Source organism: Terrapene carolina, unplaced genomic scaffold, assembly GCF_002925995.2.
Source record: "Terrapene carolina triunguis isolate 2854851 unplaced genomic scaffold, T_m_triunguis-2.0 Scaffold30, whole genome shotgun sequence".
Taxonomy (NCBI): Eukaryota; Metazoa; Chordata; order Testudines; family Emydidae; genus Terrapene; species Terrapene triunguis.
This window is the reverse complement of record NW_020664381.1, coordinates 7,233,448-7,259,378: the sequence shown is the minus strand read 5'-3', so window position 1 is coordinate 7,259,378 and position 25,931 is coordinate 7,233,448. Positions and strand designations below refer to the sequence as shown.

At 42.7% G+C, this 25,931-nt stretch overlaps 1 protein-coding gene across 2 annotated transcripts in view; it reads left to right on the top strand.

The window, feature by feature from the left end:
* LOC112104631 (sodium/myo-inositol cotransporter) overlaps window positions 1–9,089 on the top strand; it is a 51,603-nt gene extending 42,514 nt beyond the window's left edge. The window contains exon 3 of one of the 2 annotated variants that reach the window (XR_002907935.2): window positions 9,012–9,089. The gene's annotated coding sequence lies outside the window, so the exon portion shown is untranslated. The remainder of the gene's footprint in view (window positions 1–9,011) is intronic. The other variant, XR_002907936.2, reaches the window with a different exon arrangement.
* The last annotated feature ends 16,842 nt before the right edge of the window (window positions 9,090–25,931 follow it).

Genomic DNA, 25,931 nt, shown 5'->3' with positions numbered 1-25,931 from the left:
GGTCGATGTAGTTAGGGCAACACAGTGTTAATGTAGACGCTGCATTGACTGTTCCGGCTGTGAGCCCCTGGTGACAGTTAAATTATTGCAAGCGCTCCTGGTGAGGACGTGCACCGCAGACAGAGGGAGCTAGTGTGGACATGCCAAACCAATTTAATTACTGCGGTGGCTGTACGTCGATATAACTTAAATTGACTTAATTTTATAGTGTAGACTTGCCCTAAGTATTCTGTGCGAATTTTCTCTCCATCTTCTTGGGAAGGGGTGGGGGCTTGAGGAGGCCTCTCTTGGCCACCTGTGCTTTTCCTTTCCTATCACTTCCCTGCCCCCTGTTATTCCCTGTGCTCCACTCTTTACCTTTTAGTTGCCTAAATGGAGTATAGTTCCTCCCACTCTGATACCAACTGCAGGGTTGATCTTTCCTACCTGGGAAGAGTTAGCTGTATGGATGGCTGCATGCTTCCTTCCCCTAACCCTCTTGGACTGCACCGTCAGTTAAAAGCTTTTGTGTTGTTATAACATTGTTCCTGTTGAATTGACTCACCCTGCTGCAGGTTAATGTCAGTATAAAAAATTCAGTACACTGAAAACTTAAGAGCAGCATAACGTGTTATTTTTATATTAAATTCAATATAAGTTACTGTATTGTAGGTAATTTTAAAAAAAAACAGCTTGAGTATCCAAATTTCTATTATTAGAAATAGGTTTCTGGTCTTTACATGCATTTTTCTGAAACACCAGTCTTGCAAAGGCTTTATTTGAAGTTGCTGCAGAATTTCCAGACGGCCACAGAATGTTGCCAGAGTGGTTAAAAACCATGGGCCCTTGCCCCAGAATTTAGGTCCAGCTTACCGCAGAGCCAGAGCACATTGGATCTTTTTGGAACTAAATGACTTTTACTGCCAGTTTCTGTGCTTCAGGGTTATTAAGCACTGAAATTGACTAGCAGGTTCATGTTCAACGTCCTCTCACAGATTTTTGACTACTGGGTGGTTCTGTAACTAGCATAAGAAATATGCCTGCCCCATGTCCTCCACCCCTCTGTCCCTTCCTCTCACTTTTTGTTTGTCCCTGTTCTAATTTTACATAATTGATAAAAGACTGTTCTGTGGACTTCTTTCATGCTGGGAATATTAAATATCCTCCCAAATGAGCATGTTCTTGGAGGAGTGCTCTACAACTTGCTAGATATAACTACAATTGTGTGGCTCTCCTACATGGAGTAAATATTGACCTATGAGGACGCGACTCCCTAGCCCTCTCCCTTTTTAGAGCCCTTAGCTGATGACCCGAAGAAGGCTGTGCATGGAATGGCTTTCAGCTCACTCAGATGACATTTGTTCCATATACAAAGATCCTCTAAGAGGAGACTGCTGAGAGGTTGGTGAAGAGAAAGGGAAAGCAAGGTCAATGTGGGTGACGTGCTTCTGGACTAGTATTTGACTGTGGTTATAAGTGAAATCTCACTGTTTATAATTTCTGGGTACATGGGGATAGTGAAGCCTTTAAATAAACTTTGTGGCTTCAGTGTTTGTGAATGGTGCCAATTGACAACTCTAGAGACCTCTATCTGCAGAACTATTACATGGGCAGAAGGAGTAGGCCCTTTACTATCCTCTCCACAGATGTGTCCATAACCTCTTCCATAGTTGCAGGTGCCTGTGATGTATTTAATGCCCCTGTCTCCACCCTTCCAAATGTAATCAACTCATGTTTGTCTTGATCAGTGTTATGCACAGGGTTGGCATGAGGATTTTGGGCAAACCGATTCTCCTGAACAACCTCAAATTTAAATGATTATTTTTTAGGCCTGTCAAGTGATTAAAAAAATTAATTGTGATTAATCACGCGATTAATCACACTGTTAATAATAGGATATCATTTATTTAAATAGTTTGGATGTTTTCTACATTTTCAAATATATTGATTTCACTTGCAACACAGAATACAAAGAGTACAGTGCTCACTTTATATTTATTTTTTATTACAAATATTTGCACTGTAAAAACCAAAAGAACTGAAAAATACTATTTAACCTAATATAAGTACAGTAGTGCAATCTCTATCATGAAAGTGCAACTTACAAATGTAGAATTATGAGCAAAACAACTGCACTCAAAAACAAAACAATGTAAAATTTTAGAGCCTACAAATCCACTCAGTCCTATTTCTTGTTCAGCCAATTGCTCAGATAAACAAGTTTGTTTACATTTGCAGAAGATAATGCTGCCCACTTCTTGTTTACAATATCACGGGAAAGTGAGAACAGGCATTTTTGCTTGGCACTATTGTAGCTGGCGTTGCAAGATATTTATGTGCTAGATGCACTAAAGATTCATATGTCCCTTTATGCTTCAACCACCATTCGAGAGGACATGCTGTTGACGGGTTCTGCTTGATAACCATCCAAAGCTGTGTGGACTGATGCATGTTAATTTTCATCATCTGAGTCAGTCAGATGCCACCAGCAGAAGGTTGATTTTCTTTTTTGTTGGTTCGGGTTCTGTAGTTTCTGCATTAGAGTGTTGCTCTTTTAAAACTTCTGAGAGCATGCTTTACACCTCGTCCCTCTCAGATTTTGGAAGGCACTTCAGATTCTTAAAACTTGGGTCAAGTGCTGTAGCTATCTTTAGAAATCTCACATTGGTACCTTCTTTGCATCTTGTCAAATCTGCAGTGGAAGTGTTCTTGAAATGAACAACATGTGCTGGGTCATCAACTGAGACTGCTATAACATGAAATGTGGGTAAAACACAGAGTAGGAGACATACAGTTCTCCCCTAAGGAGTTTAGTCACATATTTAATTAACACACTATTTTTTTAATGAGCAACATCAGCATGGAAGCATGTCCTCTGTAATGGTGGCTGAAGCATGAAGGGGCATACGAATGTTTAGCATATCTGGCACGTAAAGATCTTGCAATGCCGGCTACAAAAGTGCCATGCAAATGCCTATTCTCATTTTCAGGTAACATTGTAAACAAGAAGCGGGCAGCATTATCTCCCATAAATGTAAACAAACTTGTCTTAGCGATTGGCTGACCAAGAAGTAGGACTGAGTGGACTTGTAGGCTCTAGAGTTTTAACATTGTTTTGTTTTTGAGTGCAATCTGTAAAATTTCTGCCATCACAAACTTTGGATTGGATTTCTGCATTCTTCATTCCTATAAGAAGTCCCCATTGTCTCTGGTGAGAATACTCCTATGAGTAAAGATTATAAGAGTAGGTACTACATAAAGTATCTATGCAGGGTTGCTTTTATAATTGTTTTAAAAGACATCCTGATTCAGATGAACTTGGGTGCTCAGATACTACAGCAATAGGGGTCATATAAGAACTTGTACAGAGTTTGGGCCAGATTCTCTGGTCTGCTAAGGCTACTTTATGCCATATTAGTAATGTAAAATGGCTAGAGAGAGGTGATGGAGAATTCTCCTTGCATATGGAAACTTTTCACTAGTGGAGGCAGCTCTGTCCCCTTCTGTGGCAGTGGCCCTCCTGACCTTATGGATGTGAAGGTGTGTGTTATGGAAGGGTGTGGAGGAGCAGAGCTTTTCTAGGCTTGATCTTTCATTGCTATTATGAACCTTACTCCAGGGATGGAAGTTTGAATCCCTGAGGGTGCAGCTCTGCACTGCGGCCAAGCAGAACTTGTTTTTGTTTCTACTTTTACCTAGTCCCTGGAATTATTGCGAGGGGCTCTATTCTAGCTCCAGATTTCTTCTGGAAATCATGATTTTGGTGGGGAAGTCCAATATCTTAGAAACAATAGGGTAATTTGCCAATATAATAGTACAGAAATATCTGGCTTGATTCATCAATATTAAGGAAGACTGAAATTCAGTGGAGCTAACTCATCACAGTGTGCCAAATTCAACCCTCAAGTGGCTTGTATTTGGCTCAAAATCTGCAATGCATGTCATGTAGATTGTTAAAAAACCCTTACTTGAATGACTCATACACAATTTAGGACTCGCTTATTGTTTAACTGTACCGTAAAAGTCTTTTACCAGAGAGGAGACGGTGGGTGGTCACTGTACTGTATTGTGAGTCAGGAGAGCAGGATTCCATTCCCAGTTCTCCCACTGTGACCTTGCACATGTCAACTGACTACTTCGTCTCTGTTTCCCCAGCTGTAAAAGGGGGAAAAAGCCCTTTGAAATCTGCAGATGAAAAGTAATACATATGAGATATTTCTATGATTCCCAAACAAAAAACTGCTGACTAATGGGGTTTTGTTCTTAATTAATAAAAGACTTACAAAATTAACCTACTAAGGATACTACACTCAGACCATTAATGCAGTAAAGTAGAAAAATCCTCCTGGACAAAATCTCACTTCAGACCTAATCCTGCAAGATGATCTGCACAGGCAGACCATTTACACCTGTGCAGAGCCTTAGGGTATGTCTTCACTACCCGCCGATCCGGCGGGTAGCAATCGGTCTATCGGGGATCGACTTACCGCGTCTAGTGAAGATGCGGTAAAATCGATCCCTGATCGCTCTGCCGTCGACTCCGGAAATCCACCTCGGCAAGAGGCGGCAGCGGAGTCGGCGGCAGCGCGGCAGCGGTCGACTTTCCCGCGTCCTCACCGCCAGGTAAGCCGACCTAAAATACGCAACTTCAGCTACGGTATTCACGTAGCTGAAGTTGCGTATCTTAGGTCGGACCCCCGCTGTAGTGTAGACCCAGCCTAAGTGGCTTCAGCTTGGAGCACTGTTGATGTCAGCTGACATCTGTAGGGGGCTGACAGTAGGTTTGGGGTGTTAAACACCATAATGATAGGTGCTATACAAATGTTAGTAAGTGCACCATAGCTACTTTGAAGTTCAGAATACTGGATTTCCTAGCACCAATAAGTTAAATATGGTGAGTGCACAGTGTTGTACAATGAAATTAGGAAAGTCTAACTTGCTAAGAAATGGCATAATTGCTGAAAGGGGCATTTCAGGCAATTATACCCAGTTCAGTGCAGATACCTAGACCTATCTGGTAGGTCTGTAGCTACTTGGACAACTATGCCACGAGGTCCAAGTTTTGAAATATTGACATTTCCTGCAAAGTTTTGCCCATCTCTGCTATCCGGTGATAGCGCTCTCTGTGTGTGCACTTCTCCAGGAATCCCAGTGCTAGATGGACTTTTCCATATGGGTTACAAAGACCACCTTGTGGCATATATTTTCACAGTTTAAACAAGGCAGTTGTGTCAAATAATGCACTTGATGACCATTTTAAATATGTATTTTGAGACGCTTTAAAGACCCTTTTCTCCATTTAAAAAAAAAAAGCTGCATCATATTAATTTGCTTGCCTGAAGTGTAGGTGAATTATTGTAAAATGACAGTGATTGGATTAACATTTCTCATAGAGGAATAAAGATTTACCTCTATAATAATCTGTAATCTCTCCAGCCCCAATAACTTGCTTAAATATCTTGAACTCTTCCTTTTCTAATAGCTAACATAGGATATATTTGTTATTCATCTGAGAAATTGTACTTGTAGTGTATCGATTTTTACATACTTACAGTTTAAAAATTATTCTTGTAATATGTTGTCTTGTTTGTAAAATAGAACTAGTTTTAACAGATCTAAGATACTCACATGCCATGTAGAATTATATTGCCGTACGTAGCTTTACTTTTATATGTAAACTCCTATAATGACCTGTCAAACACTTATTTACTTTTACAATAAACTGATCCAATATTCACGAAACATTAAACAGTTGTCCTCTGTAACCCCTTTCAAATAAAATCCCACAGAAAAGAGTCTAAGGATATGTTTACATTGGTAATGCTACAGTAGTACAACTGCTCCACTGTAGCGTTTCAGTGTAGACACCGCCTATGCCTATGGGAGGGGTTCTCCTGTTGGTGGAGTTAATCCACCTCCCTGAAAGACGGTAGCTAGGTCAACGGAAGAACTTAGCATGATCTACATGGGGACTTAGGTTGGCTTAACTGCGTCACTCCTGGGTGTGGCTTATGTGACCAACATAGTTTAACAAACCATATTTTCTAGTGTAGACCAGGTTGTATTCAGGTAAGTTTATGCAGCTCTCTCAATTGCAAATATACCACAGTGGATGGATGGGAATGAAATTGGTAAGTCGTCCCTACAGCTCCTGCTTAGGTCACTGAGCCACAAGACATTGTCCCTCAGCCCCAGTCATACCCACAGGGCTGATAGCCTTCAGTGAGTGCCCCTCTCCTTCCTTAGCACTGGCAGCATAGCTGGCTCACATGCCATGTTGCTATAGATGTTGTCCCCATTAAATTTGGGAGTGGAGCAGATGTTACAGCTGAAGAGCGGGGAGCTTATGCTGATGGGAGTACCATTGTGGCACTATATAAAGTGGAACATGCCATATAACATGGGTACTTTTTGACTCTGTTAGTCACTTCCTCTCCTGTCAGCAATGCCCGTAGATTTCCCACTAACTCTCTGTGTGGATCCCGTGATGTGCCCATCATTCCCACTTTGGAGTCCTCAGCTAACAAAGGCTTTGTGTTGTAAGGGAACGAAGGGAGGGTCATGGTTGCACTGCTCTTTATGCCCTCGTACGGGGGCACGAGGAGGCACAGAGTGCGTTTGCTGCCCTGTCACACACTGCTATACAAAAGATGCTGAGCTCACATGCATGGGGCCTACTTTGAGATCCACATTCACCACCACATCTCGAAGGGTTACTGTTGGGTAACTGTTTTTTAACAATAGGAACAGAGCATTTTGAAAAAAGGATTTTGAAACAGTCTACATGCATGTCTTCTTACCTAAAGGCTTACCATCTCGACAGTAGCCTAGGCAGGCCTAGTTTCTTCAAACACTCCAGCAGGTCTTGGGTGTCATTCCAGGGGTGCTGGAACAATTTTTATAGTGGGGGTGCTGAGAGCCATTGAACCAAACTGTAAAACCCTGTATATAATGGAAGCCACTTCAAGCCAGGGGCTGCTGCAGCACCCCTGCAATCCTAGTTGCAGCACCTATGTGTCATTCTGCTTTTGCCAAACACTTCCCCGGCAACTTCCCTCTCTCTGGAGAATGAGTCCTTCTAACCCAGCCAGAGTTCCTTTGTTCTTGTCAGTTCCCAGGCTTTTGGCACTGTTAGTCCAGCAAGCTCTGTAGATATGGTGCATGTCTATGCTGCATTTGCATGTCTGGTAAAACGAGAGGGGAAACGCTCCCCTATAAGATATCCTATAGCCTAGGGCAGTGGTTCTCACACTTATGTACTGGTGACCCCTTTCACAAAACAAGCATCTGAGTGTGACCCCCCCCTTATAAATTAAAAACACCTTTTTATATATTTAACACCATTATAAATGCTTGAGACAAAGCGGGCTTTGGGGTGGAGACTGATAGCTCATGACTTCCCATGTAATAACCTCGCGACCCCTTGAGGGGTCCTGACCTCCAGTTCGAAAACCCCTGGCCTAGGGCAATTTGCACTGAGCTGCAAGCCAGGAGACCATGAATTCTGGTAACAGCTCTTTCACTGACTGCTGTTAATATTTCTGGTTACCTTTTGTTCTTAACCAAGGCTTCATATTCCTACCTTAGAGGGAGGTAACTAATATTCACTCATTTTACAGATAAGGTAAGTGAGGAATTACACAAGGTCACTTCAGGCTGAGAGGGAATGCTAAGACTCACGGTGGTATGTTTACTTAAATGCTAACCATTTAAAAACTTTGCTAAGTATATTTCATAACTTTCTTATTTCCAGCTATTGTCATTACATCAAGCAAGTGAGCACAGGAATATGTTTTGATGTGAGATGTTATCTTATAAGTATCTGTACAGCATACTTTTTTATAATTCTGTTGGACATTAGAACTACTTAGTCTCCGTTTTCCCTTCTCCGTATGGGATTTGTTACCCCAAAGTACTTCCTCTTACTTCTCACATCAACATCTAGAAACACTGTATTAACAACGTGTTTGTGGTTCTTGAGATTGCCTGTCAACATCACTTAGTGTGTCATAAACAGTAGGATGAATGTGTTGTTCCCTGGGAATGTTGATAATCCTCCTTACCAAGTTCCAACGAACTTGAAGATGCACAACTGAAACGTTTATTTTAGCTCTTCTATAAATAAAGATGAAATAAAGTAATGGTGAAAGGTGAGTGTTGAAGTAACTGGTCTAAAACTATAAACTAGCCTTGATATGTACTCAGAAGCAAACTTTAGTCTTTGGCAGTGTGTCCATTCCTCAGATAAGAACAATCACTTGTTAGGAGCAGAATTCATTTATACTTTGTCCTTTTCAATTCCTTATTTCATAAATAAAGCCAAACTTTTGCTCAAATGCCAGACATTTATAAAGTCAGTGAAATATTTCACCATGAATCTAAACAAGGCTCCATGTTCTTTTTACACATACATAATTGAAATGACCATGTAAAATAAGTCTCTTGCTAATCAGTGGTATCTGAAATCAGCCAAACTTTGGCTGATTCCCTTTGTATACTTTTTAATTGATTTGGTTATTATGTTGAGCAACACTATAAATTATGCCAGTTTTATTGGACTGAGAAATTGTTGTTAATGCATTGATTTATTTATTGTGTTAATGGTCCATGGAAATCTGATTAGAACTTTAAAACCACTGGGGCTGATTCACTATTCCCCTGAACCTCATGTATTTATTTATACAAGTACAAATAGCACGCAAAATGATTCAAAATCAGAGTGAACTGGTATAAATGACTATATAAGGTGCAGGGCAGAGGTAAATCAGGCCCATCGGCTGTTTTGGCTTTTTTCCCTGTTGATAGAGCCTGATTTTGCATCATTGAACTCAATGGTAGCAGAGTCAGGGCTACAGTTTCAAAATTTCTGTTTTTATATTTGAGCAAGTTGTCAATTCATGTTTCCTCATTGGCTTGTTGTGTTGCTAATTTGCCTCCTCTAACAGTTTAACCAGGCAACTATATTAATTGATTCTAATTAACTTAGAACCCTATCTGAGTATGTTTCTTTTTCTTTTTCTTTTTCTTTGAAGCCTGAGGTGGCTGCTACACTGAAGCGCACAATAGAGGCTTTGATGGAGAGAGGAGCAGTTGTGAGGAACTTGGAAAACCTGGGAGAAAGATCACTGCCATATAAAATCTCCAAGCATAATCAAGATCACAGAAGAGGAGGGTATGGTCTATATAAGATCCCTTAAAATCCCTTTGATCTCTTAAAATGTAAACATTTATGGTGGCTGGTTTGGTCTTTTCTGTGGGTATCAGATTAAATATATAGGAGATGGGTAACCCAGATAAGTATCCTATGACTATTGGCATATAACTTGTAAAGCACTATGAGTTCTAAGTATTTTTATCTTGTGTGAGTTAGTTTTTATTGTAAGTCCATAAACCATAGTGCTGCAAATAGTCTTGTTTCAAGTGTCTAAACAAGCTGTATTCTGATCGTGTGTCTACGTTGCAGTTCAAAACCCTCGGCTGACCCATGCCAGCTGACTTGGGCTTGTGGGGCTTGGGCTGTTTAACTGCGGTGTAGATGTCTGGGCTCATGCTGGAGCCCGGGCTCTAGGACCATGGTAGGTGGGAGGGTCCTAGAGCTCGGGCTGCAGCATCTACACTGCTGTTAAACACACCCTTAGTTCGAGCCCCGTGAACCCAAGTTAATTGGCATGGGACAGCTGCGGATGTCTGACTGCCGTGTAGACATACCCTGAGAGATACCTTCCGTAATAAAGACACTGCTTCTTCCTGGATGCGTAATTTTTTTTTTTTTCCCAGAAGCCAGTGATAGGACTTCAACTACAACAACAACAGGATCTATTGACTGTAAATGAAATGCCAATACTAATTGGCAGTAGTGACGATTTTTTTTTTTTTATTCCAACATGTTTGAACTGTTGGCTGCCATATGTGCCCTGTAAGACATGCTTGTTTCCATGATGCTGTTTTTTAATTAAAGAGGACTATCTGTCTACATAATTTGAGGGAAGTATAATAATGACTTGATTATTTTGGGGATAATTTTTGCAGAATGGGTTTATGTGATATACTGCATTATTATATTGAATATAAACTCTCTTCCTGGATGCAGCGAGAATGTAATGAAGATTTCATCCTTTTGATTGCTTAACCGTGTGCTTTGCTGCTGTTAAACTCTTCGAGACTACCTCTGATATGCTGCCTCTCTGCAAGGATTGAGAAATGTTGCTAGGCAACGAGTATTACATAGTGGCTGCATACAATACTCAAAATAACAATTAGATGCATTTTTCTTAATATTTTTAACATAAATATGTGAAATTTGATGGCCAGCCAATATGCAAACTAACCTTTGGATAGGTTGGGTACATGCAAAGGGAAAATCACGTACACTTTGAAAGATGTATGTTTAAGCTGCATAGCCTGTCTCAACTTCTCTCCTCACGGTTGACTCACAAATTCAGTCCCACTTGAGAAGACCTTTTTATTCTGCTGTGTAAAGTCAGAAGTGATCTCTGCCAGTTTGAGGGGGAGAAACAAAACCAACAAACAATTCCCCCTCTCCCCCACTCAAACAAAACCTTGAAACCTCCATGACGTGCATATTGCTAACCAAAGCAACAGCACTGTATGACCATCACCTTCCTCCTCCCTTCCTTCTTGGTGTTTGTAATTATCATGCACTGGTGCATTGCTTAATCCTGCAAGCCATTAGTCCAGTGTTTAGTCTCATTGTCTAAACATGAAAGTAACTGTTCACAGGATCTAACAAATAAATTGTGGCCTCTTCAGATCTGGGGCTGCATTTTCTGTCACTTGCCATGCATGTTTCTGGTGCTATATACAATTGCACACAAACAGCTACATTAAAAGAACATTAAAATTGCAAAGTCAAGCACTCAGAAGTAAGGAAATGACAGAATTAAGTTTGCCTGTGCAACCTTAATTTGTCTCCTGTCTCATTCAGTGCACAGGATGGACAGTATACACTGAATGAGCAACTATTCAGTGTTTCAAGTTTTGTTCCCATTGTTCAATATATGGCTGCAGACCTTATTTACTGCACACTGTTCAAACCATTCTCTGAATGCAGAAATACTAATTTCCATGTGGGTTTTCCTATGGCACTCAACACTGTAGTATTTGAATGTTTCACAGATATTCATTTATCTTCACTCATCTAACAGGATGTTGTGGGTGACATTATCCCCATTTTACAAATGGGGAACTGAAGCACAGATAGATTCAGGTCAAAAGTATCTACTAATTTTGGGTGTCCAATTTGAGATGCCTAGGACCTGACTTGGCAGGGTATTTGCATTATATATTCAAGCACAGCTCCCATTGATCTCAGTTGCAGCTGTGAGTGCTCAGCACTTCTGCAAATCAGACCCCTGTCAAGTCAGGCTTCCAGAAAATGAGGAACACACAATTTGGTTCAAGTGACAAGCCCAGCATGACATAGGAATTCTGTGGCAGAGGTAGGGATAGAATCCAGTTCTCCTGGGCACTGTTCAGTTGTCTTAACCATGAGATTTCCTGTTGTCTTCCTGCAGTCCTCTGCCTCATTCATTACACATCTTTCAACTTCTGCAACAAATGAGTCAGGGGTCCTAATAAACAGCAGCCTCCTCTACTGCACAACCCAGATTCATCCCTAGAGCAGGTCCATTCTGTGCACTGAATGAGGCAGGGGTCCTGTGGGAAAATATGTGATCATGTAATTAAAGACTATCATAATGCATAGGCATATAAGCACAAGGAGGGACAAATTAAGGATGCACAGCAACCATAAAAGTTATCTACATGATGAGATAGTGTGCTGCAGGCCAGGATGTGAACCTGCAGTGCACTAATGTGCCACGTTTTAGCTGTCCACATGGGCCTTGCTACCATGCACTAGAAGTTCCATAGTGCATTTTGCTCCTTATCCCAGTCTGGCCCCTTCCTGGTTGCTTGGCCCAGTCTCCTTGCTCAGTTATGCCTCCTCACCCAAGCTGTTTGCTAGATCTGTCTTCCCCCTCTCCTTTGCTCCTGTTGGCCCCCCTCACTGGTTCCTAGCCCCAGTCTCCTTGTCTAACCAACTCTGTCTCCCCCCCCCCCCCCCCCCCCACGAGCCAACCTGCTCATCCTTCTCACTTGCGTTACCAGCTCCCAATCCCAGCCTCTTTTCCCTCCCAGGGCCAGTCTCCCTTTCCCCACCCAGCTCCAAGTCCCAGTCTCCTTGCCCAGCTAGTCCTAGTCTCAGTTTCTCCCTGTCTCGCCCATCCTCTAGTCCCAGTCTTCTTGTCCCAATCTACTCCTTTTCCTCTTCCCTGTCTGGCTTTTGTCTCCTCTGCATTAGAGTCAGACTGTTTACTTCTCCATGCTGCTTGGATGCCAGCAGTGCGGATATTGAGCACACAGGGAGAGACAGGCTCCGTGCTCTCAACTCGAGTACCCAGCTCTTCGCCCATGTGGTCCTGAACTGGAGCATGCTCAGTGGGGCTGGTGCATGTGCAGTCCAGTGACATGCAGGAGCTGTGAGAGGCTCAAGCATGCTCAGTGAGGATGGAATCATCAGAGATTTTAGCTGTTGTAATCTAAGAAGTCTCTACTGAGCCAGTGCAAACTACAGTTTTTCAGACTTATAACTTGGCCATGTTTGGGTGGATTTTCATGGCAAAAGGCACATCCCTGCCAAATTCAAGTCCCTGCTCCAAAGCATGGGAGGCTAGAGCTGTTCAGAGAGAGGTTTCAAGAATTTTTAAACCTGGACAAAACAACGTATTTTTTTCTTGGCCTTGTTAGAAGTGCCTGAACTGTTTTCGCTGAAATAAAATAAATAAAAAACACCAACACACATAACAACCCTCAACTTGAGGCAGTCACCCAGCATGTAAAATTTCAACCCAAACGGTTTAAGTTTAGCAAAGTTGTGAGCAACTTAAAACAGGGTCTGTACAGTGGGAAGTGTTGGGCAACCTTAATAACAGGCAGTGCTGTTCAAGCTGTGGCTATAATAATTGGGAGTGTGTCCCTGGAGGTCCCCATGTGCTGTGATTGCTCTTATGTATCAGATAGAGCTGTGCTGCAGTACTCATTTGTGCTGGATTATTGATGTGCCATCGGATATTTTCTGTGTTTAAAACCTTAGGTAACTCAGGTAATTAAGCAAATTCTAGGAATAGGAAATACAAGCCAGTTCTTTATTCACCTTTTAAAATCACTTTGTTCCCTCCCTACAACACTTGTAAGGGTATTTGTTTTATTTAAAATGGTACACACTGTGAAAAGCACAGTAGTTTATCAAAATATTACAGTGAGCTAAATCTGCATCCAGCAACCTGGCTTTTATTAAAAAATCTTAAATTAATCATCCCTTTAATAGGCAATTTTTGAATGCTGTTTAACTCTAATTTCTCATTAACTTGGTTTTAAGTGTCACAGCACCATCTCCCATTCTGCCAAAGCTATTTATGAAAGAAACTAAAAGGCCACTATGAGAGGTGTAGGTGGTATTATGTCTAATAAGAAGAGACGGATAGGACACAATTCTGAATCTTTCAAAGCCTTGCGTGGTGGTTTTATGTGACTCTTAGTAGAGCGAACTCCACAACTGATTGCTTCCCTTTGTTTCCAGATGCTTGTGGGCTTGGGATGTATGCTGAATCCACTAGCCTGTGGTAGGGTTACCATATTTCAGCAAGCAAAAAAGAGGACGGGAGGAGCCACACCCTAGCCCCGCCCCCATTCTGCCCTAGCCCCACCCCTGCCCCTTCCACTCCCTCCCACTTCCTGCCCCCCTCAGAACTCCCAACCCCCCCCCCCGCTCCTTGTCCCTTGACTGCCCCCTCCTGGGACCCCTGCCCCTAACTGCCCCCCAGGACTCCACCCCCTACTAAGCCTCCCTGCCTCTTGTCCCCTGACTGCCCCCTCCTGAGACCCTCCCCCCATCCTAACTGGCCCCCTAGGACCTTATCCCCTACCTGTACCCTGACTGCCCCAACCCTTATCCACACCCCCACCCCCAGACAGACCCCTGGGACTCCCATGCCACATCCAACCACTCCCCACCCCCTGACAGCCCCACCCAGAACTCCCGACCCATCTAAACCCCTCTGTTCCCTGTCCCCTGACTGCTCCGATCCCTCTCCCCACTCCTGCCCCCTGACAGCCCCCCACCCCAGAACTCCCAAACACCACCCCCCGCTCCTTGTCCCCTGACTACCCCTCCTGGGACCCCTGCTCCTAACTGCCCTCCAGAACCCCAACCCCTACCTAAGCCTCTCTGTTCCTTGTCCTCTGACTGCCCCCCTAGGACTCTACCCCCTACCTGTACCCTGACTGCCCAAAACCTCATCCAAACCCCCCCCCAGAAAGCCCCCCCCGAACTCCCGATCCCCCCCATCTCTTGACTACCCCCTCCAGAACCTCCCTGCTCCTTCTCCAACCCCCTGGCCCCCTTACCGTGCCGCTCGTCCCGGCACGCTGGGCAGGAGGAGCGGGGGAGGAGCTCCAGACTGCCAGAGGCGATCTGCGAATGCAGGGAGGGAGGGAGGGAGTGATCTCTGCTGCAGGGGAGAGGAGATGGGGCTCTCTGTGGCTGTCAGAGCCCCATGTAAGTGGCACCATCCGGCCGGCTGCCCTGTTAGCCGCACACGCTCTGCATGGGGGGGGGGGGGGGGAGAGAGTCCGGACATTTACGAATTCCCCCCGGACGCTATTTTTAGCACAAAAAGCCGGACATGTCCGGGGGAATCCGGACGAATGGTAACCCTAGCCTTTGGCCTCCTGGCTGGTAAACAGTGTGAGAACTCTTACAGTAAAACATTCATAGTGTAGGCCACATTTTAACAGAGATTGTCCATGGGAGACAGTCTCCTCCCAGTGACCATCACATGAACCGCCTGCCTTCCACTTATAGAGGCATAATGTCCCTGTGCCAGCTACGGGGATTGTTTACGTGAAAAAGTAACAGGAAATTATATAATGGGTTTTCGATTGTCTTTAGTGTGATTGTTTTTTCTAGAAGGATAAAACAATAATTATACTGTCTGCTTTTGCTCTTTGTTTAAGCTCCCCCTTCTACCCATTTTGTTTTTCTCAGTTGGGAATAAGGTAGAGAGTCAGCACTGGGTGACCCTGCCAGCTCTTAACAATCCCACCAAAAAGTGCTCTGTGGTCCACAGACCATAGTTGGAGCCATTTGTTTTACTGAATATTCTTTTTCCATCTAGTTAATTGCATTTTAAAATACAGGTAGACTCTTCATGTGCAATATATAATAAAGCTGGGTTTGACTGAGAAACATGGCACAAAATCATACAGTATAATATACATAGTAAGCCGCCACAGTACTTAGCCGGGTTAATGTAATGCCTTTGCTAAACGGAGATGAGTCAAACAGGAAAATGTTTATTCAGAGGTCAATTGTAGGGCAGTTGTTTGTTGTCTGGATCTGTAGTGCTACCATGTGTCCTGTGGCACCTTATAGACTAACAGACGTATTGGAGCATGAGCTTTCGTGGGTGAATGCCCATTTTGTCGGATGCATGTGGCCTGACTCACTCTTGCTTGCATATTTATACCAGCCTCTGGAAATTTCCACTACATGCATCCGATGAAGTGGGTATTCACCCACGAAAGCTCATGCTCCAATACGTCTGTTAGTCTATAAGGTGCCACAGGACTCTTAGTCTGGATCTGTAAAAGCAGCAACCACGGCTACCCCTCTGATACTAGTGCTAGCATGCCACTCTTCAGAGAATGCTGTTGCTATATGAGGGGCAAACGAGTATTTTAGGAATACCTAGGGGCAGTGGCGGATTTAGAGTTAGTGGAGCCCTGTGCGCAGCTTCATTTTTGGGGCCGCCCCTAAGGACGCAGCCAAGAAAAAGAACATTCTCTCTTATCTCCCTTCCATTTTTCATTCTTTTCTTCTTCATCCTCCTCCTATTTTATAAGTAATGGGAAGTAAACGAAAATAAAGTAAGGTACCTTGATTGGGGCGGGGGTGCAGGGCGTGGGCTCTGGGAGGAAGTTTGGGTGCTGAGTGCAGGCTCTGGGCTGGGGCGGGGGGTGGCACTTACCTCGGGTGGTGCGGCTCCCAAAGTGACCAGCACACCCCCCTCCGGCAGCGGCTCCTAGGCGGGGGAGGGGGGGACAGGGGACCAGGGAGTCTCCCTGCACCACTGCTTGTAGGCGCCATCCCCGGCCAATGGGAGCTGCGGAGTCGGCGCTCAGGGTGGGGGCAGCGCATGGAGACGCACCCCACCCCCCCCCGGGGCTGCAGGGACATGCCGGCCACTTCCGGGAGCAAAGCATCGCAAAGGGAGGGAGGCAGAGTGGGCAGGGAGCTGCCTTAGCCCTGCGGCTGGCATGTCTCTGTGCGCCCCTTTGGGGGAGGGGGGCAGTGGGTCTCCGTGTGCTGCCGCCTGCCCCCCTCCCCGCCCCCCCGGGCCAGGGATGCGCAGAGACGTACCAGCAGACGGCCACTTCCGGGAGCGGCGTGGGGCCACCAGCCATGCCATGCAGGCAGCCTGCCTGCCAGAGCCCTGCTGCGCTGCCGGCTGGGACTCGGGGGCAGGTTGTCAGATACTTGTCCTGCATTTTGGGGGCCCCCCATTGTTGGGGGCCCCGTGCCACCGCACGGTTTGTTTCATGGTAAATCCAGTCCTGCCCAGGGGCATTGTCAGGTAATGGGAATTTTACAGCCAACTGATCTCTACTTACTTTAATGTTTTCATTTTTCAAAGCCCATAAGAGATTTTTAGACCCACAATTGCTATTAAAATTAATGGAAATTGGGTGTCTAAATCCTCTAGGCAGCTTTGAAGATCTCAGCCGACGTGTAAAGTTCCCTAGATCTTAGTAAGCAAATTGTATTTACTGTGAAGGAGAATGTGTATGTTGAAGGTGGGGGCAGCACTTTAACTGGTACAAATTCAGGTACCTGTGTCTTCCTCTTAAATTTACCTCTGTGCAATCTGCTGTGTCCTTGACAAACAACTCTTGTGCAAACATTGTAGCAGTAATAGTTTTCCCAGGAACTTGGACGGTGTATACATTACACTGAAACATGATACCTGAGCCTTTAAATTTGAGTAATGGTGAGAAGATGGCTAGCAATTCATATTAGTGTATATTTTGAGAGCTAGGTGTATAAAATGTTCCCTGAACAGAAAAACAGCTCTTTTATAGCCTATTGTGGTGGGTGAAATATTGCTTACCTTTCCTAAATACCATTTTTTAAATTTAGGAATAGCTGTAGCTTGCTATATTCCTTTTTGTTTTTAAGCACATAACTTGCTAATCACTTACAATAGCTGACCTTTATGATATAGATATGTCATTGGGGGGCCAAAATAATACATAAGGTGGAATCCTGGCTTCATTGAAGACCATGGGACTTCTGCATTGACTTCCATAGGACCAAAATTCACCTTTAATACCTGGAATTTCTGGTGCTGTATGTTTTCCCCCTAATGTTTGGTGGTGGTGGTGGTGGTGGTGGGGGGGAGGTTAGGCAAATTATGGCTTTTTAAAAAAGAAATTAAAATTTGCTTGTCCGAAGAATAAACATCAGCTCTGAGCTGCTAGGAGCATGTGAGCTCTTAGTATGCTTTAAACAATACAAAAACTATAAATTTTTGTGTGCATGTTGGGGTAAATTTAGGAAAAAATTTGACTAAATTATTGCTGTATTGGTGTTTTAATGTAAAACTGGAGGATATTTAATATTAATACCTGTGGTATTGTTTATGCTAGCTCAGTTTAGGACTAGTAATAACGCTTTGCAAATATTAACATTTGCAAAACATTTTTAGAACCTTGGGTCGAATATACTGTATAACACCCCACAACGCCTTGGAGCAGTTGGTAAGTAATAATTTCATCTTGTAGATGGATAAACTGAGGCACAGAGAGACTAAGTGACTTGCCTGAGGTCACAGTGCATCAGAAGAACTGCTGGAAGAATATAAACCAGGGGGACCTTCCTCCAAACAATAGTCCTCACTCTCTGTGTATTGTCTTATCTGGCTTTTATGTGCATCTAATTTTTACATGAGCTATATTGACACTAATACACTAATTCAGTTTTTATTTAATGCAAAATTCTACTGTTCTGAACATGTGTGTTGGTGTTTGCTAGCTTGTGAAATAAATTAACATAAACTGTTTTAATAGGGAGCGAATTAGTGTTTAAATCCAAATGATGTTAGGCTTGAGACTTTGTAGGTACCGCATAAAATATTATACACCTTGGAGCTCTCAAAGTAACTTTATTTTAAAAAGTGCTCAAATTAGAGTGTCTAATGAAGTTATAGTACTGTACGTGGGTTACAGATTTTGCTAGCACTTGAGTGGAAGTATGTTGCCATTGTTTTTAAAATGTTGGATCGCTGCAATGTAACTTGTGGATCGTGCTGGATATGGTGGAACACTTTGTGGGTTTTCTTTAGCATGGCGGTTCCTTTATATAGCCTAAAGCAGGAGGGCTCTTTAAGTTCATGACATCTACAGCTGAAGGCACTGGGTGAGGCCGGTTGATGTTTTGCTAGATTTTTAGTTCATTTTGGGGGATCTGTCACAATATAGTCTGCAAAGGAGAACTTTGAAATGAGGTTCACCTGCTACTTCAGTAATGAATGATCTAATAACCTAGAGAGAGCGAGTACATGTTGATCTGAGCACAGGAATAGGAGCCAGGAATCCAAAGTTTTAGAATGCTGCCTCTGACCCTGTATCTCTCTGTGCCCTAGAGAAGGTCAGATTTGTTAGTGGAGATGTTTTTTGTGAAACAGCACTGAACATTTTAAATTCAGTTTCTCTGTGTAACAGAAAGATTGGGTCCAATAAAAGATATTGCTTCGCCCACCTTGTCTGTTTATTTTTTCTATAATCTATTTGGAATTCAGTAACTTCCTTAGCTCTGTCCACACACACTCTAAAATTCATTTCATTTATTTGTGAGTTCCACAGCAAACTATGCATAATTTTGGTTATTCATAATAAATACCATGTGCTATTTGCCAGCTTTTTTCACTTTGTTGTTGTTGTTTTCTTCCTTCTCAGGTTTAATTTTGAAAAGGTAGCAGCCTTCATTTATTTGCCCACATGCCACTCAATCTTTTTTTTGTTTTGATGTTTATTCCTACGTGTCTCATCAGCCTATTTGTTTTCTGACACAGCAAATTCAGATCTTGCTTTTCTTGCTATATTGGCGCTCAGATACCACAGTTATGGGTAGGGTATAAAAAATGGAATAGAACACCTGATAGAACCCAGGACTAGAAGTCAGGGAACTTAAGTTGTGTTTCTTGCTCTGCTGTTGATTCACTGTGTGATACTGGGAATATCATATGAGCTGCCTTCTAGAAGGGAATTTCAGCTTGAATAGCTCACCTGAGCTTTGGGGAGCTCCTTATAGTGGATCTGCTCCATAGCTGTTAATCCAGCCTCCTGGAGTAGTTTGACTAGCCTCTCTACCCCCTAGCATCCCCTCCTCTGTGGAGGAAGGATTACAGGATACACACAGCAGTGGGTGACTCTGTCCCCTCCTCGGGGGATAGGATTTGCTCCTTTCATGTTTCTGTACCTCAGTTTCCCAATGTGTAAAATGGGGATAATTCCTCAGAGGGGTGTTTTTAACAATTTTAATGTTCGTAAAGTGGCTCGGATATTAGAAGCATTATTGTGCAAGTGCCAGGTAGTGTGTTGTTGAGGCTTTCCGCTTCTTAGTACTATGTATTTTGAGGCTAGGTGCTGTTCTTGTACAACTTATTTTTAAATAGGCAGCTTGTTACAGAACAGTATTTCCATTTGAGCAAGAGGGGTTGAATCCTTATTCACAAACTCATACCATCTGGATGTAATTTTATTTCTTTTGATTTATAAGAGTAAAAATAATGAGTGTCCATCAGAATTCTCTGGGAGCCTTTATAATGTTTAAAATCCAGAGTGACAAAAAACAAACCTATAATGTGACCTCAGGCCTCAATGGGGTGCTAATGCAAATGTCTAACAATGGTATTTCAAATGTCAAAGTTAACTATTTCACTTAGGTTAGTTTTGGCAGAAACATCTAGTAACTCTCATTATAACGTCATCCCTTTTGTCCTCCAGTCTGAATCCTGCTGGACACTCCCATCCTACCTGTAGATTAGAGCCTGCACTCTCTCCGACCCCCTCAACCTCTCCATTACGGAAACTTACTTAGGGCATCTCTTCACTAGCAACGTTAAAGTGCTGCCGCAGCAGTGCTTTAACATGGCTGTGTAGTCGCGGCACTAGTGCTGTAAAAAACCCACCTCCACGAGGGGAGTAGCTACTAGCACTGGGGCTTGTCTACACTGGCACTTTACAGCGCTGAAACTTGCTGCGCTTAGGGAAGTGTCTTTTCACACCCCTGAGCGAGAAAGTTGCAGTGCTGTAAAGTGCCAGTGTAGACAAGCCCCTAGATTTAAAGCTTCTAAAGAAAAGAGGAGTCCTAAAGCATGAGGGCTAATCATATCTAACATTCTCTCCTTTGCAGGAGGTGGAAACTTCTTTGGGTAGCTAACCAGATTGCCAACCACTCATCCTCTTTCAATTCTTCCCTTTCTCTCGTGTCACAGTACACGTAGGCTGAGAGCCATGGCCCAAGGGGATTTAAAAGCAAGCTTTGATCAAGGAGCTTCTCATGTGTCTCCTAAGTCAAAGTACACATTTAAAAACAGAGATGTGGGTAATTTTGGGGCTAAAGGTTGAAATAATTCTTGGTCTGGATATATAAGAAATGAAATTTGGCTATTTTAAGATGCAAAGGGAGCCCCCCCTTCCTTTGATAGCACTGACATTTCAGCAGATAAAGGTTCTGCTGTCCTGTATTTAAATGACCCTTCTATTTACCGTAGAACAGGATTACAAAAATAACTGTGGTCTCAAAGTGAATCAGAGTGGAATTTTCCTGTATTTCTCCCCGATGACTTTGCTAACTCCTAGAGAGTTGAAACTCCATTTTCCAGCTGTGCTTGCAAAAAGAGACTCTCTTTATCTCCTATATTCCTTTTTATCCTCTTCTCAGCCTTGCTGGGGTTTTATTTTGGTCAGCTGACAAACAGTAGCTCCAATATTTGTGTGTCTGTTCACAGCTGACTGCTTTAAACTAAGAAAAATGTTAGCCTGCTGTGTGCAGTATTGAACTGTAGGTTTAAATACCTATATCTAGATATATATCCCTGACTAAATGCATTTGTCTTTATGGGCAGGGTTCCAGATCAGCTCATGAATCACAGCAGGGTTTTTGTGTTTTGTTTTTTTGTTTAAGCACAATTAAATTAATGGAAACAAAAGGCAAAAATACTTGTTATCCCCCCCCTCCTGTTTATAGATCAGAGCAATTACTGCTTTATTACACTGAAGGAAGGATGGTTAGTATGGTTTATAAATTGCATTCTCCCAACTGCTGCATTTTTGTATCTTCAGATAAAATACCTACTCTGTGAAAAAGACACACAGATGTGCTGGAGTAGCTCATCCTTCCCATCCCCCACTTCTCCTTCATTAATCAACAGTGCGTCAGTGGAAATTTCCACTGTCTGCTTATGTGTGAGAGACCACAAAGTAGTAAACCTGCCTATGGGAGAAAAGCTATTGCAGTTTTAGGAGCACAGTAAAAAGCAGCACACAACTTGCATTTAGAAATGGAATGAAATTCTGTAAAAGCAAAGCCAAAATAGTATGGAAAGGGGGGGCGGTTCATGAATGAATGTTGTTGCTAAAGAGCATGCAGACTTTGATGTAGTACGGTCTATTAGAATTTGCTTGGAATTTCCTTTCCTTTTTGGTTGTAACTATGCAAGGATTTCAGGGTCCTGCATCTTTGCTGTGGTAGTCAATATTTTAACTGAAAATAGGATTTTCCTTCCTTGGCCATGCACATCCTTTGGGAAATGTTAGATTTGTAATTTATTCCACTATTGTTAGGCTTTACCCATTTTTTTTTTTAATAATGTCTAAAATATGTGACTTCTCTCACTTACTGGAGATAAGAAAGTATTCAGGCATTTCAGATTTCCAAATGTCTTGGGCCCAATCTGGCTCCCCATTGAAGTCCCTGAGACTTTGCAATTAGGCCTCATTATAGCATTCGTGAGAGGAGTTTCTTCACATAACTAGTCCTATTGAATTCATGGGGTGTAAATTGTCATAGTTCCCCCCGACTTCAATGGAGCAATGACAGTTTACATCTGCTGAGGATCTGCCCCAAGGGGACTAGTTGCTTCAGTACAGACTACAGGACAGGTCCCTTAATTAGTATCATGGGAGATTTTGCCATCCAAGCCTAATACAGGGAAATTCAGTACTTTAATTTGGTTTTCCAAATTGCAGCACTTCTGCTACAAAAGGTTACTAGTGTCCATTGCTGCACATTCATTTAGGGGCTGGGAATGCTCAGTTAAGGAATTCCTCCTTTATTGTTTTCTCCTTGCGTGTAGCATTCACCTCTGTGCAGCAGGCCAGCATAAGACCTTTGCACCACTTACGTCCCTCCTTTACCCGTAAGTGGCATATAGGATATGTCTACACTGCAGCGGGGAGCGAGCATCCCGGCTCACGTAGACAGACTTGTGTTAGCTCTGCTCGAGCTAGCATGCTAGCCATAGCGGTGTGGATGATGCAACACGCAGCCACTCGTCCAAGGCTGCCTGACCCCCAGGGCCCTAGCTCGGGTGGCTACCCCAAACCACTTACCTGCAACCTCCAAACCGCTATTTTTAGCGCGCTAGCTTGAGCAGAGCTAACGCGCCTCTGTCTACCTGGGCTGGGAGGCTCACTCCCAGCTGCCGTGTAGGCAGACCCAGAGGCTTTGTGGTGCCCATCCATAGTGGGGGAATTTTGTTCTGTGTGTGTGTGTAATACCTGTTGATGCTAATGGGACTTCATATTGCAGGTATTTAGATTGGAGGAGTTTGTTTTCCTCATATGCCATAATATGGAAAACATAATGAACTTTTTGTTGTTGACACATTCTCTGCACTCTGTATTCTGATGTATATGTAGGCCCAGTTTCTCATCTTGGGTGCCTGGCACTTGTTGCATAGCTCAACACTTTTGTGAGTGTGCTGTGATGCTTTGTATGCAACTGTACAGAAGTTTAAAAACAAAAATCTAAGTGGGAATTATTGCGCTGTCTACTGTATCTTTAATGAATGCTGCAGTTGGAAACTGGCTACTCACTGTAATCGTCTAATCTTTAATAGGACTTCTGAGAGACAGCTGAGACTTCCTTTGTACTGTACTGTAGTTAAAGCCTTACCAAAAAACAAACTGATGGATTAAAAGTCCCCATAACTACAATTTTATTTACAATGCCAAATTGCCATCTATTTTTTAACTTTCGACTTGAGTATGATGGCTGCAGTAAGTGCAGTCAAAATATGCAAGAGCCATTGGCCTCGTGCTCAGAACAAATTTGGGACATTTGACGATATGGGAATTGTATGAGGATTTATTTTCAAACACACAAACACAATATCCAGTTGAGTCTCTTTTCTCCAAAGTGGGACTAGCATATGTTTGTGAAGAGCAATAGACCTTACCACTCGCTCTATCCCACTGGAGTTTTAAAAGATTCCTTCCAAATTAAAAATCAACTGATGGAACAAGATCCAAGACGTGAGTTACTTGACATAATGAGTGACTGCAGAAGTGACATAGGAGACCTGAAATAGAAATGGAGAGTGGGATTCTCCTTGCAATAGGTAAGCTCCTGTACATCTGTCACAGATAAATAGATGGCTGACAAGAAATGCTTGCCTGATGCTGAAAATATCAGACATTGTGCATGTGTGAAAATAAGACCTCTGCAATTCTGCCAGGGCCAGCAAGACCTACATTACAGTATGCAGAGCTGCTGAATGAGTGCCAATTGTGCAAGTTAGGGCTGCCTGTGCACAATTTCAACATGCATCCTCAGTTTTCAGATGTTCAAACATGTCACTAATGAATACATGCTCGTTTGGGCTAGCTCCAGCTCTCTCTCTCTCTCTCTTCCCCCATTCCCCCCCCCCCCCACACACACACATTTCCTGCTGCTATTTTAAACGTCCACTCAGTTATAAAGCAGTATTGGGATGGACGAAATATTGCCCATACAATATATAAACTTTAGATGTTTGACACTGATATCTGTTTGTGAGTCCAATCTCCACATGGCAAGGATCCCTGAGGAAAAATGCATTGAATTCAAGGAGGGAAAGTATACATTTTGTTTAACTGAAATAAATATGCGACTTCTAAAAGGTGTGAAAAATACTAAGTGTGTAAATGTATGGAGTAAGTAGAGGCAGACTCCTGATTCCAGTATGAGTGCACAGACAAGAAATGGTGCCCTATGAATAGGAAAGATGCTCACTTATATTGTTTTCGGTTGTGTAGCACTGTATAAATTCTTACCTGTGTTTTAAATCCATAATGTTACTGAGCTTTGTTTTAAAAACAGTTCAAAAAACAAAATATAAGGTATTCCTTGTAGATAATTGGGAGTTCGATTTTACAATTTCGACAGAATGATGGTATGAATAAAAGCTTTTGCAGTGCATATATCTTATTTTATTGAGTGTGTGTATGTGTTTGTTTTCCATTACAGGTATTTTTTGGTAGACTTTGATGGCCCACCCGCGATTGTTTCAACGATGATGGACCATTTAGGACGTGATGTTGATGTAATTAGACCTACTTTTTTAAAGCATCCAGTATCAAAGACAGAAGAATGCAGTGGCATAATCCCAGTCAACTATGAAGATAAACTATATACCAAGAAAAAATGAGTATCCAAAAGATCGTATCTGAAACTTTTTATTTTAGCCCAGCTTTTGGATACAATTGTGGTCATAATTTTTGTCTATGTACAGAGTAATCTATTGTAGTCATATGGCATCTGGAGTTAATGTAACCTTTAGCTTTCTTTTTTGTTGTAAATTAAATAGTTAATTTGTATGCTTATGTTAATAGTTGATGACTAGTCTGAAAATTGATTTGCTTTCCTTGGAAAGCATTACATCTGATGAAGTTCTGTCTACCCATCAGGAGACTAAAAATAGCATTTTTTTTTCAGTAAGATTACTTCAGACTTTGTACATGTACACAGTAGATTAAGAAAGCTCTGTTTGACAATGTATACTGTATAGCAGTGTGACTTTTTTTTTGAGCAAGTTAATAAAGGTGATTGAAATAAGCTTTGTTTATTGTTGAAGACTATAAAAGGTGCAGGGAAATGTTATGCATATACCTTGCCATAAGGCATTCTAACCTACTGTTCTGAATATAATCACAGAGGGTTGGTCTAAGTACAAATAAACACTCTCTATGGGAGAGGTTAGATACTTCCAGATGGCGGTTCCGAGACTGACAGGACTAGTGTGAGCAGAAAAATGCAAGTTATTGTCCTTTGTTTTACTATAAGCTGAAGCCACCTGACACTTTACATTTAGAAACATTTCAAACAAAATGGACTAATTTTTTGGCTTTTCCCTATTCCTGTTCTGATGGAGAAAACAAGGGGAGACATGGTAGGTATTACCATTAGAGTATTACCTGCTGGGGGTCCTCTATGGCTGTTAGATCTCTGAGGAAATCCCCATTTCTCCCTCCCCCTGTTTACCCTGTCCTCTCATTGTATCCACCATCTTTCCCATCAAGGCAACAAGCTGTGGTTTCCTTCAAAAGTCCATAAACACTGTTGCATAATTAGCTAGAAAGGACGCTTCCCAACTGGGCATGCTGCATCTGGAAACCCTCCCCCCGGCAACCCTTGCTGAACTGGAGATCAAGAGACCAACCCAGGAACTGAACTCTGATTCCCACAGGACTTTGGAGGGGTTTGTTAGTGATATTGCTCTGCAAATGCTCTACTTCTATTATAAGGAAAGAATGAATTTGTTATCTTGCTCCTGGAGTCTGCAGAGTTTCACTTTTTCAAAGGTGTAGCCCAGGGGTCGGCAACGTTC